This window comes from Nicotiana tabacum, chromosome 5 (genome assembly GCF_000715075.1).
Source record: "Nicotiana tabacum cultivar K326 chromosome 5, ASM71507v2, whole genome shotgun sequence".
NCBI lineage: Eukaryota > Viridiplantae > Streptophyta > Magnoliopsida > Solanales > Solanaceae > Nicotiana > Nicotiana tabacum.
This window is the reverse complement of record NC_134084.1, coordinates 144276257-144293307: the sequence shown is the minus strand read 5'-3', so window position 1 is coordinate 144293307 and position 17051 is coordinate 144276257.

The following is a 17051-nucleotide window of genomic DNA, read 5'->3' as shown; positions in this document are numbered from 1 at the left end:
CCTGAAATGTTACTTTAAAATCCACAGGGCCGATGGTTAGTATCAAATCAATCTCCCCTATCATGTCCCTTTTGATGCCTTCAAATACAGGTACGCAAATATTGTTGGGCATAATTCTTTCAGTCCCAATTTCCATTCTCTGTAGGGTCGAGAGAGGGCAGATGTCAACCCCAGATCTGCCATCCAACACAACTCTTTTCACGTAGTATCCTTCACACTTAACGGTCAAGTGAAGAGCTTTGTTGTGGGCAGCCCCTTCCGAAGGAAAGTCATTTCGGCTGAATAAGATTCGGTTGACTTCAAAAAATCATTTCGCCATTCTTTCCAATTGTTCAACTGTGGTCTCGATCGAAACATATGCTTCATTAAGCGTCTTCAACAACACTTTCTGATGCTCATTCGAACTTATCAGTAGAGACAAAAGTGAGATATGGGAGGGAGACTTCCGGAGTTGGTCAATTACATCGTAGTCTGAGGTTTTCATCTTTCGGAAGAATTCCTCTGCCTCTTCAGCACTGACTGGATTTTTAAGCGGAAAACGCTTCTAATTGGTCTTGTTCAATTCTTCCAAGTTGAGTTATTTCCCAGACGGGTTTGTTTCATACACTTCCCCCATGATTTCTTTTCCCTTGTACGTCACCACTGCTTTGTTGTAGTTCTAAAGGACGGCAGTGGGGTCTTTCATGGGCTTCTGCGGTGCATGGCTGATAACCACAGGCTCATTCAGCCTGGGTGAAATTATTGGCCCCCGCGCCACGTAAGTCCCCTTCAGTACGTACATCTTTGGTACCTTCAGTGTAACCTTGTTTTGCTCAAACCTATTGGGGGGACTCAATAGGAACTGTTCTTTTCTGGGGGCCTTGGGAACATAAAGAACAACATCTTTAGGAGGTACTACCCATGTCTTGGCTTCCACAACCTTTTCTATGCTTTGAGGAGTGGAGTTGCTCTTCTTCTCATCCTTAGATTGTTTTGCTGCCACTTTGGGCTTTTTTTCAACATCAGCAATAACAATAATAGCCTTCAAAGTTGGGTCAAACTCATTGTCCTAAAAAAATCATCCCAATAACTGGCACGTTGTTGTGAGTTGGCAATGCGTTATTGGTTACATTGGGGACCTCTTCATCCCTCAGCACTACCCATTTTTGTTCTATTAGGTTCTTGACCGTTCTCTTAAGGGTCCAACAATCTTCTGTGTGGTGCCCTTCTTCCCCTGAATGATAAGTACATCAGGTACCGGGTCGGTAGGAGGGTGACTCTAGGTTATACCTGTTTGGAGGTACAGGCTGCAATAAACCCATTTGGACCAGCTTTGGAAGAGGCTAGAGTATGATTCACCGATGGGTGTTAAGTTGGTTTTTCTGGGTGGCTTAGAGGGCATGGGCGTTATATGGAAAATTATTCTGTGGTGGACGGGGATTATATGGAGCTTGGTGAGGAAGGCTATTTCTGGGAGGTGTAGCTTGGTTCTGGTTATACTATTGTTGTGGCCGAACATATGGTTGGGCATTCATCACTGCATAAGGCTAAGGAGTCATGGAATTCACCGCATCTTGGTGAGGGTAATAATGTTGTGGGGTGCTTGAAGCGGAACCAAAGTAACCTCGGGGTTGACAGGGGTTTCTCAGACTTGAGGCCATCATTGCAACTTCTTCTTTCTTCTTTCGGTTTGCTACACCCCCTGAACCACTCTGGATTGCTTGAGAAGTAGCTTTTATTGCCGACTGGCTTAGGATGCGACCTGTTTTCAAACCATCTCTACCATTTCTCCAATATTATGGATTCTACAAATGGCTTGCCCATAGCGGACATCATGTTCTGGAAGTAATCAGCCTCTTGGGCTTGTAGGAAGACACTGACTATCTCGGTCTCATCCATTGGGGGCTTCACCCTGGCAGCTTGTTCGCGCCACTTGGCAGCATACTCTCGGAAGCTCTCCGAAGACTTCTTTTTTAAATTGGATAAAGAGTTGCTATTTGGAGCTATGTCCACATTGTACTGGAACTGTCTGACAAAGTCTTGGGCCAAGTCATCCCATATGTGCCAGTGGGAGATGTCTTGGTCCATATACCATTCGGATGCAATTCCGACTAAACTCTCCCCGAAGTAAGCCATTAGGAGCTCTTATTTTCTGCCTACTCCTCTCAACTGATTGCAATATCTCTTTATGTAAGCTATGGGGTCCCCATGTCCATCATATTTTTCAAATTTGGGAGTTTTGAAACTGATGGGCAGATGAACATGCGGGAACATGAACAAGTCAGCGTAGGAGACACTCTTCTGGCCACTCAAGCCTTGTATGTTCTTGAGACTTTGTTCTATGCTTTTCATTTTCCGAGTGATCTCCTATTGCTCGGAATTCTTTATAGTTCTCTCTTGTCCTGTGGTAACCTCATACCAAGGTTGTTGAGGGTAGGAGTTTGGGGTGACGTGAGTCATGTCTGATGGAAATAGTGGTATTTGAAAAGTGAAGGATGACGGCTCAAAACTTGGTCTGGGAAATGTTGGTTGTGCCGTAGCCAAGGTTGTGGTGTGGTGAATATGTTAGAAGTCACTCCCGAAATCAATGCCTGCGGGCAAATCTCAAAAGGCGTTCCGGCAAAATGGGCCAATATAATGGGGTATCCGAATGGGGTGGTCGGGTAATTTATAGGGATGTTGGAAGTTCAACTTGTTCTGGGAACCAGCTCGGGAAAACCAGGTATTGCACTAGGCGGCTCTCTACTGTTAAACCAAACGTCCCACATTTCCAACATGTGGAGGCGTAGTGCCCTGTTCTCTTCAGCAGTTGCTGACTCTAGCATCGGAATAACCAACAAGGGGCTGTCCCCTAAGGGGGGAATTGTTGGTAGAGGGAATTGTTGGTAGATGACTCTCTGACATCATTTCGACTCTTCCTTTGGATCTTATAAAGTAAGGGTGCGAATCCAGGTTACCACAAAACCAACCACATTAGAAACAGAACCTGTTCTCAACAACATACACAACAAACCCGTTAGTTTGAGACAATTAACACATAGGGAATCGCACGTTGGGGAATGCAATGCACCTAGACAATTAAATGTTTTTCTACATATTTTGCAACGGTTGCATGTTTCATTCCGGCTTTTGTGACCTCCCAGATCTTTGAATCTTTTCTTTTCTTTTGCACTTTTCATTATTTTTCTCTCTTTTCTTTGCACTCTCTCTTTTGCATTGTTTTCTCTCTTATTCTTGTTTTCTCTCTTTTTCATGTGTCCTCTTTTCATCATTTTCTCTCTTATTCGAATTATCTATAGCTAATGACCGAATCCGATAGGGATTGCCTACGTATCACGATACCGCGTGAATCAAATCAACACGTAGTTTAGGGTATAAACGAGAAATAAAAGAAAGAAACATTTTTGGATTTTCAAATTTTCATTAAACAAAAACTTCTGATTTTCCTCTATTACAACGACTCCATCATATAGACTTTAGAACTAAAAAGCAAAGAAAATAGACTTAAAATAGACTAACAGACTTTAAAAGAAATATAGACTCGAAAAGAAAAATCAAGAGTACATAAGTGCCTCCAAAACTACTCCAGGGGCTCGCGGGACATCAGTCGCTCTCGACGCAGGCCTACGTGCAAGATCTCCTTGGAGGAGATCCAGGTCATCCATTATCTGGCGAACAAAGGTCATCACTGCAGCAAAGAAAGTGGATCTAGTCATATCCTCGCACTCATGGCATTTCATGATGATATAATCAGCGATTCCTCTAATAATGCCTTTCTCTTAGAGCAGGCGCCCAATTTGTTGATATCTAGCTTCCAGAACTTGGGTGTCATTATGGATTTGCTCCTGCAACTGTTGCATGTCCTTTTCCAGTCAAGACATTAATGCATAACAATGTTCCCTCTCTGCCTTGAAGTTTTTATCTATTTAGCCATTTCATTCTCAAGGGTAGTTAGCTTTTTCTTTAGATTTGCGACCTCTCTATCATATTTTCCTTTTAATTGCTGAACAAACTCTGCCCGTCCTTATGCGTTCTTCACCAACTTTTCTTGGGCTCTTGCCAATCTACCTTCGGACTTTTCCAAATCAGTCCCATACTCACATACTTTCCGCCTAAGACCATTTATAAGTCTTTCATTTGTTTGGCTCTTTCCCGGGGTTTCAGCAGCTATCTTCATCCTTTGAATTTGGGATCGGAGGGCTTCGTTTTCTTGGGCCAATTTTTTGTTCTCTCCTTCATCAGCAGCGTCCTGCACACTACTATCACATTTAACATCTTTGATTTTCCCTTCTAATTTACTTATCGTAACCCTGTAGCTTTTCTCCTTTGCTAACCAATCTCATTGTTCTTGTGCCCCATCAGTGAACTGTTGTATGTGGGGCCTTTTGGCATACCGTTCAGACTCTTGATGGACTTGAACCCTTTTACCATACTAGACCATGAAACTAGGCTCTAGCTCACCCATGGACAAATCCCGTACCCGAGTCTGTGGCTCCAGGAACCAACACTAATACCAAATCTGACAAACTTATTCTTTTGGGAATGCAGCTTTTGGACCTAGTTCAATGACTTGTCGACTCAAATCTTCATCATGAGGGACAGTTTGGTACCTGCCCAGCTGGCGTAGAACCCGGTGTGGAGCATACAGCTGAATACTCCGAAGACCCATTAATAAAAGAAAGTACACTCCGACCGACATATAAATGACTTCAGTGACCGGGAGCCAACCGAATGCCACTTAATTTTGCTTGCACTCAAGGAACTCAAATGTGCGAACCATGCCTCTGTACCTTCTGGAAACTCATGACCATCCACCCGATTTTTGTGTTCTTCAATGCAGTTAAGACCAGTCATACCATAGTTCATTTACTCCGGGCAATGGCAAAGGTGTACTTCCATCCAGAGTTGTAAAAGCATGTTGCAACCCTCAAAAAATTTCCCCCTACTCGGCAAACAGATAGAGCTCAATAAATTTCTGTTAGAATCATTGGTATGATAGTGCCATTAGCTTTTTTGATCATGAAGTCGGCCATTCCTACGAGCCCCAACTCTATATGTCCATCACTCCTTGGGCAGATTAGAGTGCCTAAGAATGCCACTATGAAGGCCAATCCCCGTCGTGCTTCCCATTTGCCTTTGTTCCCTTGATGACTTAAACCAGTATCCGGAGCCTCAAAGCCATGGGGGTCCCCATAACGACGGTATAGGAAGTATAATGTGCAAAATCCTTCAGCCAAATTTCCATCTTTGACTTCCCGATTAATACTCAGAAGGTCCAAGAACTTGTGAGGAGTTACCACTCTTGGTTCCACTGGGTATCGGCTCCTGAGATTCCCATTAAGGCCAACATAGCCCGCTATCTCCTCAAGTGTAGGGGTTAGCTCAAAATCAGAGAAATGGAACACATTATGTGTCGGGTCCCAAAATGGTATCAGAGCTTCAATTATGTTCGGCCTTGGTTTAATCGGGATTTCCTCTACAACTTTGAAAGGTTCATTTCGATCGTGCTCATCCTGCACATTTATTTAAAATGATTGGTTAAAAACCATGATTCATTTTGACCCAAAAAGAAGATTATTATTATTTTATTTTTTTTGCAAAATTGCGACTCAAACAAATTGCTCAAAACAAAACACTTTTGCAAATACGGCCCTTCAGCGCTTCCGAAAGGAAGATTTTAGGGCTATGTTTGCTAATTGGCCAAAATTTTGAAAAAAGATCATAGGTGACTATTCTTGCAAAAACAGCCTTCCGGCGCCATGTCGGAACATTGTGGCTATTTAGACAAGAATGGCATCACCTAACTTTATTTACGACAAAAATGACAACATTTCAACTTTTTGGGTTATTTTTGCACAAATGGGGTTAGACCCGATGAGGCTAGGATTATGTGTTTAGAGAGGTAAAAGATGGAAGTGGGGGGGGGGGGGTTCTTTAGGGTTTCAGGGGTTCGGACAATTTTATAGCTAAGGATGGGTAGTTGCGAGCCGTTGGATCGAAATGATCCAACGGCTGGGATTGGAGGGGATGGTAAACGTCGTTGTTTTGAGGTGTGGGGACTGGACCGGGTATTGAAGAGAAATGGGCTGGTCAATGGGCGGATTTGGGGCATCAAAAATTGGCCCAATTTCAACTATTTCAATAATTCCTCCTCTTTTTTTGTATTTTCTTTTCCTTCTTCTTTATTTTTAAAAATAATTAAACTCTAAACTAAATCCTAAATTAATATAAATTGTAAAATCAAACTAATTATCTATTTAAAATAATTATAAAATTAGTTAAACCTAAATTAATGAAGAGGAAATTACTAATCTAGCATTATAAGCTAAAAATGCAAAATGAATGATATTTGTTTTTCATTTTAATAAAGCAATTAATTAACAAATTAATCCTAAAGTATGAGCATAAAATCTAATATGTAATGTATGGTATTTTTGATATTTTTCATGATTTTAACCAAATTAAACGTGCACAAAAATGCTAACAAATAAATAAAATCCTACAAAATTCCTATAAAATTACAAATACTTTGGAAAAAATCTATTTCTTTAATTTTGTAGGAGTATTTCTAATAGGGCAAAAATCACATGCTCACGCTCGTTGGTATCGGGCCCGTATTTTGGTTCCGGAGCCCAGCACAGGTCCATTATGGTATTTAGCCCCTATCTATAAAAATTGGTGAGAAATGGAAGTAATTTGACGTGATTCAGACCTTTGGTTGAGAAAATAGGAAGTTTGAACTATCTTGAAAATTTCATCAGTTTTGGTGTTAAATTCGTTGTTTAAGATGTTAGTTTGGGAATTTGATCGCACGAACAAGTCCGTATGATGTTTTTAGACTTGTGTGCATGTGTGGTTTGGAGCCCTGAGGGCTCGAGTAAGTTTTGGATAGGCCACAGAGTGTTTTGAATCTTAAGAAAAATTTTCTGGTATTGCAGGTCTACAGACTTTGCATTTGCGAAGTCTGGCTCGCAAATGCAAGCACCGAAATTGCGAAGAATCATCGCATTTGTGATTATTGGGCTGGGCAGGGGACCTTCGCATTTGCGAAGTTCATCGTGGCAAATGCGACTTGAACAGTAGCCGCAATTGCGAACATCTGTTCGCATTTGCGAAGGCAGCAGGTCAGGAGAAGGTCCGCATTTGCGAAGCATTGATCGCATTTGCGAGTTCACATTTGCAAACATGTGATCACAAATGTGATACCTGCAATTGTTCAAAAATAAGTTTTGACGAGATTTTCACTTCACTTCTCAAATTTTCAAACCCTAAGCTTTCATAGGCGATTTTCTAAAGGATAGTTCTTCCCCAAATCATAGGTAAATAATTTCTAACTCATTTCCTTCAATATATTCCATCTTTTTACAAGATTTCATCACAAAAATCTAGGGTTTTTCATGGAAAATTGGGTGTTTTTGGGTAGAACTTAGGAATTTCGAAATTTGGGGTTTAGACCTCAAATTGAGGTCAGATTTCAAACCAATTGCATATTTGGACTCGTGGGTGAATGGGTAATCGAGTTTTGGTCCGAACTTCGAGTTTTGATCAAGAGGCCCCGGGGTCGATTTTTTACTTTTTGGGAAAAATATTGGGAAATCTATAATTAAGCATGGGAATTGAGTTCTTTAGTATTTATTGATGTTATTAAGTTAATTATGACTAAATACAATTGGATTGGAAGTGGAATCGAGAGGTAAAGCCGTAATTGAGGCTTGATATTTTGGCCGTAGAATCGAGATAAGTATTTCGTCTAACTTTAGCTTGAGGGAATTGGTGGTGTTGTCTTATATACTACGTGTTTAGTTGTTGAGTACGGCATATAGGTGTGGTAACGAGTATCTATATGTTGTTGTTGGGTCATAGCATGCAAATGAGTCTTATACTTGTGACCATTGTGTCTCTTATCACGTATTGTTCATGCTTAAGCTGGTTGCTCTTCATATTGAACAAGTTTGGTTATATTTTCTTCTTATTGGGAAATTTTTGAGTATTGACTCAAGTTGAGACTTATTTTATGAATTTAATTGTTGAAACAAGATTGGTTATAGTTGATTCCCTTGCTGAGATGTTATTATTTCTATTGTTCGAGTGAGGATTGAAACAAGATTGGTTATAGCTGATTCCCTTGCTGAGATGTTATTATTTCTATTGTTCGAGTGATGAAGAGTGTAAAGCACGAAGGGTAATGTCGTGCACAATATTGTGAGAGAGTGTTAATGTACAAGGGTGATGTCGTGCCATGTTCTGAGAGTGTTAATGCATGAAGGGTGATGTCGTACCATGTTTTGTGAGTATTAATGCACGAAGGGTGATGTCGTGCCATATTTTGTGAGTGTTAATGCACGAAGGGTGATGTCGTGCCATATTCTGTGAGTATTAATGCACGAAGGGTGATGTCGTGCTATGATTATGAGAGAGTAAAAGCACGAAGGGTGATGTCATGCATATGTTACTATGTTATTATTTCTGTTGGCTTAGTGTATGAAGTTATTTTGCTTCTTTACCGTACTGTCATATTTTGATATTCCCATCAGCATGTTTCCCTTCCCGCCTTTATCTGTTAAATTTCTGTTATTATTGTTTCTCGTATATGATTTAACTGCACAGATTTATATTGTCCTCATCACTACTTCGTCGAGGTTAGGCTCAGCACTCACCAGTACATGGGATCGATTGTACTGAGAATGCACTCTGCACTTTCTGTGCAGATCTCGATGCCGGACCTCGTGAGTAGAGTTTGGGTTGCTGCCTTCAATCCACGGGAGACCCAAAGATCTACTAGGGTTCGTAGACCCTGGAGTCCCCTTCTTCCCCATTTTTGGATTTTATGTCTCTTTCTATTTTGAGAATAGATGTATTTCTTTTAAACCTATGTTTGTAGAATCTCTTAGATGTTCGTGGATTGTGACACCAGATCATTGGGGTATTCATGTATTAGAGTTGTTGAACTGTTATAATACTTCCGCAGTTTATCTCTGTTTGGCTTTAGTTATTATTTATTTCTGTTCTGTTTAATAATTAATGTGGTAAAACTATATCTGTCGGATTGCTTAGATTTCAAGAGTAGGCACCATCACGATCCCGATGGTGGGAAATTCGGGTCATGAAAATTCCATGTTTAAGGAAACAAGAAACAACGCTGGCTCTGATATCAATGATAGTTTAATAATCGCGGGGCGAGAACAACATTAGCGTACCTGTGGATGCAGCAAAAGAATTGTTGAACTCACCACCGAAACAATTGCCCTAAATCGTACTTTGAATCACTAGGAAACAAAGTTAATATTCCATAAATTAGATGTCCTAACTTATATATGTTTTTCATGTAGAAAGGATTAGGTAGAGAAAATTCTTATGCTTTCAAGTTCTATGTTTTCTCCTTAACATAAATAGACAGAGTAATAGCGGTTAAAGAAGATAACCAACCGTTCACCCTTTTTTTCTTGCACGTTTAGTTTAGTGGAGATTTTAGTCTAGTAGTAACTTCTCTTAACCTCTCTCACTTATCTCTCCTAACCGGGTCGGGTCAACCCACGTGGAGCGATCCACGACTCACAATCCAACAAGAACTAAGAAGCATGCTGTAAAATTGTCTCTATATAACTTATAGATCATGGGTTCAAGTCGTGGAAGCAGTCACTAATGTTTGCTTTAGATAGGTTGTCTACATCACATCCCTTGAGGTGCGGCCCTTCCCCGGACCATGCGTGAATGTGGGATTCCTTGCGCATCGGGCTGCCCTTTGCTAAAAAAGGGCAGCCCGATGCATTAAGCTCTCGCTATGCGAGGGGTCCCCGGAAGGGCCGAACTACAAGGGTCTATTGTATGCATCCTTACCCTGACAATGAAAAAATACCAATCGTCATTTTGCTCAAACAATATCAACTAGCTAGACATTCAAATGACATCACAGAATCTGACAATGAAAAAATGAATAGAGATGAAACGATGTTACCAATTCTTTTGCAACCGGAAAGACACGTCCTTGAGATAAAAAATAAAGCAAATACCAAGCGAAAGCCAAAACCCTAGAATCTGATGAGAATCCAACTGATAAGTCCTTACTATCCCAATCGCTTGTAGGAATCAGAAGGATAAGATGAGATAACAACGAACAGATGAAAAATTTGAAGTAGCAAACACCGAAATCCTAGAAATTGGAAAAGGATTCTGATGAGAGAACTCAAACAAAACTCCGGCGAGAAGTTACAGGGGTAACATCGGACGATAACCAAGGACGAGCTCTACCATAATCCAAGCTCTGATACCATGTTACAAGCTGGAATTGAAATGGATTTGAGAAGAAGCTTGCTAGGGCTTGAAGTTTCATAGAGAGAGAGAACGAGCAGATTTCTTATTTCATCTCTATAAGAATAAAATGTTCCATCTGTACAAAATAAAATGTGGGCCACTATTTAAATGACCTGATTCAGTCCACTAAAATTGAAATAAATAAAACGTGGGCCAAGCCCAAAAACACTAAGTACACTAACTAGCCCACATCAGTACATTCACTAAACTCAACAAACACCTAAGGAAAGAGCGATCCTGATCCTTCTCTCAACAAATTTGTATTTTGTAATCTTTCTCTCTTGTAAGTCATTTATTTTTCTTAATTGTTGAGTATGCTCTTCAAGTACTTATTTTCGGATTTTCATACAAGCTGGACCTTTAATAGATAAATAAAGCTAACCATTGGAAGGGTTTAAGGGTAAAAACATACCTATAAGTTTACACCAAATCATACTAATTTATCATAATTAAGTAATAAATAAAGGTAAGAATATCTATTAATTAACTATGATTGAGTAATACTAACTAATAAGTGTGTACGTGAAGAAGTGTGTTTTGTATTTATTGGATTACCGGATTCGATAAAAACAGTTTGAATTGAATGGGAAGAGTAGAAACTGAATAATGTCCTCATAGGCAGATTGAAGTAAAGCACACTGGACTTTTGCAGAAGTTCTACACATAGATTCGTAATTTTCTTTATTTATATTTAATGTTTTATTTTTGTGTTCGTTAGCGCATGCATCTTCCTTCTTATGTAAATGCAATTAATAACTTCTTCTGTATTTAAGCAAGGTTTTAGCTGAACCTTAGCTAATATAGGACTCGTTTAATTGGCACTCTACTTTGAATTGATTTTACAGAATATTGATAGTAAACAACTCATCACATTAGGAATTATGCTTAAAAATTAAGGATGCTGAAAATGAAGTAAAGTTGTCTCCGTATGACTTATAGGTCCGTGGAAGCAGCCACTAATGCTTGTTTTAGGGTAGGTTGTCTACATCACACCCCTTAGGGTGCGGGCCTTTCCCCGGACCCTGTGTGAACGTGGGATGGCTTGTGCACCAGGCTGCCCTTTGCTGAAAAAGGGCAGCTCAGTGCACTAAGCTCTCGTTATGCGCGAGATCCGAGGAATGGTTGGACCACAAGGGTCTATTACATGCAATTTTACCGTGCGTTTTTGCAAAAGGCTATTTCCACGACTCGAATCCGAGACTACCTGATCATATGGCAACAACTTTACCAGTTACGTCAAGGTTCCATTCTGCCCTTTGCTGAAAATGAAGAAGGAAAAAAAAAGATGAAGCATACTCCCAAGTTTATTGAGGGTTCTTTAATTTTTCGTTAACTGCATATCTTAGATTGAAGAGTTTTGGTAGATAACATATGAGTAAGATGATTATTATTTATGCCATTTTTCATGCTCTGAAAATTATGCAAGTAAATTTATATATATTTATATATCAAAGAGTGATGTGGTATGTCTCAATAGCTAGGAATCATATTTATTTTTTTCACCTTTTTTTGAATTTTTCTCCTATTTTAATTTTTACCTCATTAATTAATTGAAAAGGCACCTCCCCACTAATTAAGGTTAAGGAAATAACTGTTACACATCAAGTCCTTTAATAACAAGACGTTCACGAATGCAAAACGTCATCATTAGAGATCGGAAACAAATCGTTCATTTTTACATATTAAAAGTCCTTAAATTCACTTGCTATTAAGAAAAAGAAAATTCCCAACCGTCTTCCAGTTTTGCATTCTACTTCAAAGTCCTACGGAATCTTTCACAACTTGATGGAATTACGTGTTAATTTTTTATATTCTTATTTCAATTGTTTTCATACTTTATGTTGTTTATTTTGTAAGTAATACTTTGTTCATTCTAAGTGAAATACTTTCTTCATGATGTCACTGGACATCAATTGCGTGCCTTGATTTTGGTACAGATCTCTTTAAATCTTCCAGCTTTTCTAATTTCGCGTTGCTTTTGTAGAATACTTGAAGAAATTAGCGTATGTAATTTTTCTTTTTATGATGCACATAATGACTGTGATCATATATATAATGGTTGTTAATCCTTTTATGATGCAGAGGAAGGATTTTGAAATTATTGATACCTATTGTTATTCCTTCTCTCACCTGTCCTTCACCAAATGAAATCTCCATTTTCTTTCATAAAATCTTTTGTTATTACTATTAGGACTCTAAGGGTTTATCTCATATTTGTAGTTATCCCATATATGTGATGGACTCTTAATACTTATCTTTGTAGGTAATATACTTATCCCAATATATGTATCCATATCATATAAATACAAGTAATAGTGGCTCTCTAATTACTGAGCCATTTAATGAAATCTATCATGGTATCAGATTAGCCAGCAAAATCCTCTCTCATTCCTTCTTCTAAGAAGTCATGTTTTCTTCTAAATCTTCTCCTCAATTCCAGTACTTTCCCACACCATTTTTCTTTACTATGGCATCATCTTCACCCTATACTTCTAACCCTATATCCAATCCTGACAACACTATTCCATCCTCAAGCCTTACTGTTGCTTTCTCACCTCCCCCTTCAACGTTTTCTCCTCTTATGTCATTCCTTTCTTCCATGACCTCATCAGTACCAAGCGATTTATCTGCTCCTAGCTTGCTGCCATGTCCTACTGCTGCTACTACGCCACCTATATTTCCATGTGCTGGTTCGTTGGACTTAACTACTACCTTAAATTTTCACTCTGTTACTGCACTTGCAGCGCCTAATGTTACCAACCTGGTAACAATTAAGTTACAATCTGTTGAAGATTATCTCACATGGCATACTCAGTTCACTTCCCTTCTCATATCTCATGATTTTCTTGGTTTTGTCGATGGTTCTATCCCTACTCCACCCCCGCTTCTTTGCGACGCTACTGGCTCGCAACAATCGAATCCAAGCTATCGCTCGTGGGTTCGAATCGATCAAAGCGTCCGTTCTTGGATCTTTGCGACCTTGTCGCATGAAGTTCTTGTCGACGTCCATCTTTTACCATCTTCCCGTGATATTTGGCTTTCCTTACACCGTCGATATATGGATGCTAGCCAAGCTAAAGCAATTTAACTTAAGAGACAACTCACTACTTTGAAGAAGACGGCATCTATGTCAATTGATCAATATTTGAGAGAGGCAAAACAATTGGTTGATTCACTTGCAGCCATAAATTCTCTAGTTTCCTCCCAGGATTTCATCGATCATGTCCTTCTTGGATTAGGAAAAGAATACGATACGCTGGTTGGTATCCTCACTCACTTCCCTGGACATGTATCACTTGAAGATTTGCATTCTAAGCTCCTTTTGCATGAACAACGGTTGCAACGGTTTCAAGAATCTGATTCTATCATCTCTCATCATGCATTTGCTACCCAAAATGTTTAATCAAATTCTTCTAACATGTCCAACAATGCAGCGCCCTTTTCAAGTAATCATGGATGGGGAAGATCCTCATCTTTTCGAGGTCGAGGTCGTGGTGGAAGGGGCCATGGTTTCTCTGGTCGAGGTCCCTCACAACAGTCTACTCCAAATAATCTTGCTCGCAATGGTCCTACTGGTCAGCCTCCGTCAGATATTGGTGGTGTTTCTCTCACTCCTTATAATTCACAATATGGCAGTATATTCTCACTATCCAGTGGGATCTTAGGTCCCTTACCCTCACCCATTACTTGTCAAATTTGTGGGCATCCTAGTCACACTGTCTTACAATGTCAAAATCGCTTCAATCATGCTTTCGTTGCTAATGATCTTCCTAAGTCTCTTGATACTATGTCTGTTGGTGAAACAAATGATGCTACTTGGTATTTTGACACTGCCTCGTCTGCTCATATGACTCCATCTGAAGGTAATTTTATACAAAAGAACCCTTACACTGGCTCTGATCGTGTTTTGGTAGAAAATGGTACATTACTTCATCAAAAATATTGGCTATGCTCAGTTGCCTTCTACATCTCGTCCTTTACACTTACAGTCTATATTTCATGTTCCTCAACTTTGCCATAATTTGATTTCTGTTAAAAAGTTATGTAGGGATAATAATTATAAAGTTGACTTTGATGATTCTTCTGTTTGTGTGAAGGACAAGGTAACGGGGCAACCTCTCCTTCAAGCTTCCAGTAAAGGTGATGTTTATCCATTGTCGTCCTCGTCTGTGACTTCTCCTCCTCAAGCATTTGTTGCTCTACATCAATCCGGAGACATCTGGCATCATCGTTCAGGTCATAGTGGTAGTCGTGTTTTGTCAAGTCTTAGGAACCATAATCTTATTACGCTACTAAATTCCTCTAGTAATAATTGTGTTTCGTGCAAGTTAGGAAAGTCTCAACATTTGTCCTTTAATTTAGTTGCTCACCATAGTTCTTTTCCTTTAGATATTATTCATTCTGATGTTTGGCAATCGCCTGTTTTATCAAACTTGGGTTTTCGATATTATGTTATATTTGTTGACGATTTTTCTCGATTTACATGGCTTTATCCTATGATGAGAAAATTAGAAGTTTTTCAGCACTTTTGTGCATTTCAAAAACTCGCGGAGAACACTTTTAACACTAAAATTAAAACTTTCAAAGTGATGGAGGTGGTGAATTTGATAATAAGGCTATGCTTCCACACTTTTCTAACTCGGGTATTTCTTTTCGTAAATCATGCCCAGATACTACTCAACAAAATGGGGTGGCTGAACGAAAACAACGCCACATAATTGAAATGGTGCGTACCATCCTTACAGATGCTCATTTGCCATCTCAATTTTGGGTTGATGCTGCTTTTTCCGATGTTTATACTATTAATAGATTGCCTACTCCCATTTTAAAAGGACTTTCTCCATTTGAAAAGCTTTTTCATACACCCCCTGACTACAGTTTTCTTCGAATTTTTGGTCGTGAATGTTTTCCAAATATATCTTCTCAAGTTTCTCATAAGCTTCAACCACGTTCCATCCAATGTATTTTCCTAGGTTATGCTTCTAATTATAAAGGATATCGTTTCCTAGTTCCTACATCTGATCGTGTTTATGTCAGTCACCATGTTGTCTTTCATGAATTAGTTTTTCCATATTCTAAACTATCTCGTCCCTCTACTGTCCCTTCATCCAATGGCTCTTCTAAGTTTCTTGTAGTTACTGCTTCTTTATCCCCTTTGCAGCCCGATACCCAATCTAATTCAAGTATGTCCCCTTCTATGTCGTCTTCTCCACCTCCCTCCAGTTTTTCTTCCCTGTGCCCTACATCCAGCTCTACGGATCACGTGTCCATCACTGCTTCTCCTACCGACTTCTTTTGCACCTACCTCACTGCCAACTAGCACTGCTTTTTATGTCTCCTGCTCACTCAATGCACACTCGCTCCAAGTCTGGTATTTCGAAACCAAAACAAATATTTTTTTTGAACACTATTATTCAAGAAATTTAACCCTCTTGTTTTTCTCAAGCAGTAAAAAGTCCGAAGTGGCAGCAGGCCATGGCAGATGAGTTTAATGCACTTTTAGCAAATAATACTTAGGTACTTGTTCCTTTTCAACCTCACATGAACTTAGTTGGTTGTAAATGGATTTATCGTATTAAATATAATTTGGATGGGTCAGTTGAGCGATACAAGGCCTGACTTGTAGCACACGAATTTCATCAGCAACCTCGCATTGATTATCATGAAACATTTAGTCTTGTTGTTCGTGCTACCACTATTCACATTGTTCTCTGTCTTGCCGTTTCTTTTTCTTGGTGTATTCGTCAACTTGATGTTAAAAATGCTTTTTTGCATGGTGTTCTTAATGAGGAAGTCTTTATGAAACAACCTCCAGGTTTTACTCATCCTGATTATCCTCGCCATATTTGTAAGCTAACTAAAGCATTCTATGGTTTGAACCAGCCACCACGTGCTTGGTTTCATCGCTTTAGTTCATTTCTCATGGCTTATGATTTTATTTGCAGCAAATCAGATACATCCATGTTGTTTCACCGTTCATCATCTGGTATCTTATTTTGTTATTTTATGTTGATGACATTATTCTTACTGGTAATCATTCTTCTCTTCTTGATCACTTCATTAGTCGTCTCTCTAGACAATTTGCCACGAAAGACTTAGGTGATTTTCATTACTTTCTTGGTGTTCAGGCAGTTCATTCTTCTAAGGGTCCTCATCTGTCACAACAGAAGTATATTTCTGATTTGCTTCTTAATTTTCACATGCATACATGCAAACCGGTTCGCACCCCTATTGCTTCTCGCACTTCTCTTTCTATTGTGGATGGTGAGTTACTTTCGGATCCTAGTGAATATAGGAGTATGGTTGGCGCTCTTCAATACTTAACTATGACTCGCCCAGATATTGCCTATGCTTTTAACATTGTTTCACAATTTATGCATGCTCCACGTACTACTCATCTGTATTGTGTGAAGCGCATTTTCAGGTATTTATAGGATACCATCACATATGGATTGTTCTTCCGTGCCTCCTCATCCATCTCTTTTATATTAGCCTATTCGGATGCTGATTGGGCTAGTTGTCTTGATAGTCGACGCTCTACCACAGGGTTTGCGGTATTTTTAGGCTCTAATCTTATCTCATGGCGTGCAAAGAAGCAACCAATAGTCTCTAAATCTTCTACAGAGGCTGAGTATAGAGCTATCGCCTATACTGTGGCTGAAACATCTTGGATTCGTAATATTCTTCATGTTATCGGGCTCTATCTTCGTAACCCAGTTCATGTTCTTTGTGATAATGTGAGCTCTACATATATGTCTCAT